This window comes from Octodon degus, unplaced genomic scaffold (assembly GCF_000260255.1).
Source record: "Octodon degus isolate 3935 unplaced genomic scaffold, OctDeg1.0 scaffold00297, whole genome shotgun sequence".
Lineage (NCBI taxonomy): Eukaryota > Metazoa > Chordata > Mammalia > Rodentia > Octodontidae > Octodon > Octodon degus.
In genome coordinates, this window is record NW_004524873.1 from 1495241 (window position 1) to 1498493 (window position 3253).

Below are 3253 nucleotides of genomic sequence, written 5' to 3' on the forward strand. Positions count from 1 at the left end.
ACATCTCTCCAGACCCGTTTCTGTACAGCTGGTGTAGGCATCATACTAAAAGCAGTGATTAAATCAAAGTAAAGATTAAACATTAAAATTCATTTCTGCAATAATGACAAATGCCTTGCACCTACCCCCATGTACTTGTGTGAGACAAGGCCGATAGGTATGCCCCCCAGCCCTCCCAGTACTAGTTAATTTTGAGTAATTGTGATTGTCAGAAAAGTGATCAGTACTAGTTTTTGTTTTGTTTCAAAAAACTTTTTTGTTGTTGTTTAAAAGTAAGGCATGCTTGTGATGACTCTGTAACAGATTAATTTGAATTGTTGAAGATGCTCTCGGGTTCCACTTGAGAGTCATCTGAGACATTTTAGTATTTTTCTAATCCCTTTCTTTTGGGGAGTTGGGGGGCAGTTAGTCTTGTTTTTTTTTAAATTCATTAACCAGTAGTCAGTCCTTAGGGGAGGATGGATTGATTCCACATTCCACTTCCTTTCTAGTTTAGAAAAATGCGTCCCCCACCTGGTGTTCTTCGGAAGGAATTTTGTAAATGCCTCATTTGATATCATATTCCTTTTTGAAAGTTGCCTTTTCTCTCTCCACCCTTGAGGAGATTCAGTATTTGATGAAACTCCTGAAAGTGGGTGGAAGCTGTCTTGCCCCTCCTCTTTCCTAGGATGCACTCTATATGTGACTGTGACTTTCAAGGAAATTTGTTTGCCACTTGATTTATTTTATCTTATTTAATGGATTGAGTTTTTAAAAAGTTGTTTCCCCTGTCATTGTCTTGTATGCTTAGCATAGATTTGCAACTCAGTTGTTTTGTGTTCCTAGATTCCAGCAGACCTGACACAGGGGAAACATGAGGGGTTGTTGTATGTTATGGGTCGGTGTCGAAAGAAACGACGAGAAGACCGGATGAATGTAGCTTCAGAGGTCTCACTGAGATTAGTCTCTCTCCAAGTGAGCCCAGAGCCTCAGAAGCATCTCACATTTATTGAGGGGTAAAGGGAGGCTAAGGAATGTGCCTAATTACTTAGGTGAATGCAAACTATTAGCTCTATTGACTTTCACCATTTGCCTAACACTAGATCTACACAAATATTAGCCGATAACATCCCAAGCAAGGGATCAAAGAATAGGGTGCCTTCAGGAGGGGTTGCTATCTGCAGCCTTGTGTCTCAGCTTTCCGGGCATTTACAAGTGACAGACAGCAGCTCTCCCCGGAAGAACAAAAAACAATCTATTGTTTTTTGTTTTCTTGGGACATTAGGCTTTTGTCTCAAATCTGTATTTCTATATTTCTAAGGGGTGGTACTACAAGACAGATGCCTATGAGATAACTGGCATCTTCTTTCAGGTTGTGTGGATGCAAGCCTGCTTCACTAAGAAGCTATGGGTGGGCAGGGGTGGGGAGAGCATAACGTGGGGCCAGCTAAGAGGATCCCCTTATTTCTTTGTTCCATATGAGGAAGCTTATTTCAACGGGTTGAGGCCATCTAGTGTAATAAAAATCATGCAAGGAGTTTTATAGACTCCTAGTGTTAATAGGAACTTTATCAGCTTATTTTTGTTGCAGTTTGCAGTTTTAAAAAATGTTAATTTTCACCTTCCCCAAATCCTAATTCTTAAGATTTCATTAATGTTGAACCAATGCTCTTTCATGTCTCAATCTTTGTATATGCATTCTTTTCAGATGTATTAAAAAACCCTTCACACACACACAAAAAAATAACAGTTCCATTTCATGTTCTAAGGTGTTTGATATTCAGACAAAATAGCAACATTAAGCTTACTGCCTCCATCACAATGTAACATCATTAATCTTCTCTTCTGGATGTTTAACAACTGAAGTTCAGAGACCAAAAAATTAGAGATAGATTGGCTAGGAGGATAGCCAGTATTTTGGCTTTAGACCTCTAAAGTCAGTGAGGACCCAGGGCATTAGAACCTCTGCTGCAACATCCTATAACTCAGTCCCTGATATGCTGATCAAGGAGGCTGTGGGACCACAGAGGAAAGCAATTCAACAGAGTACAGTGTGCTTAAGGAGAGTCACCAGGAGAGAAAAACATCTCAAGCTTTCACAGAAAACAACTTGGTCAAGCAATGGTCATGACTCAGCCAGATGGCTGACACTGACTGAAGAATTAAGAGGTGCTGTACTTGGTCCCAAGATAATTCCTGAGGAGACCTAAATGACCTTGATAGCAAAACATTAATACAGGTTTTGTCTTAATTTGATTTTAAATATCCAGCAGAAAAGTATAATCACAGGATGTAGAAAACAGTGCCATAGTAGTATGTTAGCTATAAAATGATTGAAATCACTAACAATTTCTTACAAATGCCAGTTATACTGGTAACTCACTACTGTTATGGATTATTGGACTATATAGTGATAGCTTGCTGAAAACTTGTACGTAAAATCTTTGAACTGAAAATGTTTAGCCTAAATGAGTAAGTTCAGCCAGAATGGGAAGGTTTCAAGAATGAAAAGGATTTCCAGAGTTCTCCAAATACAACTACTCCAACTTCAATTGACCACTCATCACACTACAAAGCAGAAGAGATGCTCGGAGCAGCTGAAGCTGGAAATAGTCACGAGGAGTGTTTTAGCTGAGACAATTCCAGTCATTAGTTGCTAAGCAGCCCTGTGTCTTGATACTAACTGCATGAAAGTGTAAATGAACGCCCCTATGGTTATTGCCCAGTGCTTTCCCTTCTGGAAAGAGGCCACTCCACCTCACCTCAGCTTTCCTCTTGTCTATATTTTCTAAATGTTTTTCTCTGGGACCACTTAGAGCTGCACTGGTTTGAAGCAACCCTCCCATTCCCCCACAAAACCAAAAATAACAACAACAAAAAAAACCCTGTGTAACACAGAACCATTAAAATTTTCACTTCCTTTTTCCTTTACGGTATGTTAAAAAAAACTTTTTTTAAAGGTGTCTCTCTAGAGAGATTTTTGCAGGTAATTTTCACACTCAAAAGTGGTAGCACCAGGGCCGGGGAGATGGCTCAGTGGAATAAGCACTTCCCTGGCAAGTGCAAGGGCCTGAGTTCAATCCCCGGTTCTGCCAAAAAAGGGGGGGGGGGTTGCAGGGAGATGGCTCAGTGGAATAAGCACTTCCCTGGCAAGCGTAAGGGCCTGAGTTCAATCCCCGGTTCCGCCAAAAAAACAACAAAAGAAAATATTTCCTATTTGGTCATTTCAGAAAGAACAGCAAATTTCTTAAGAACATTAGTTTAGTCCTTCCAA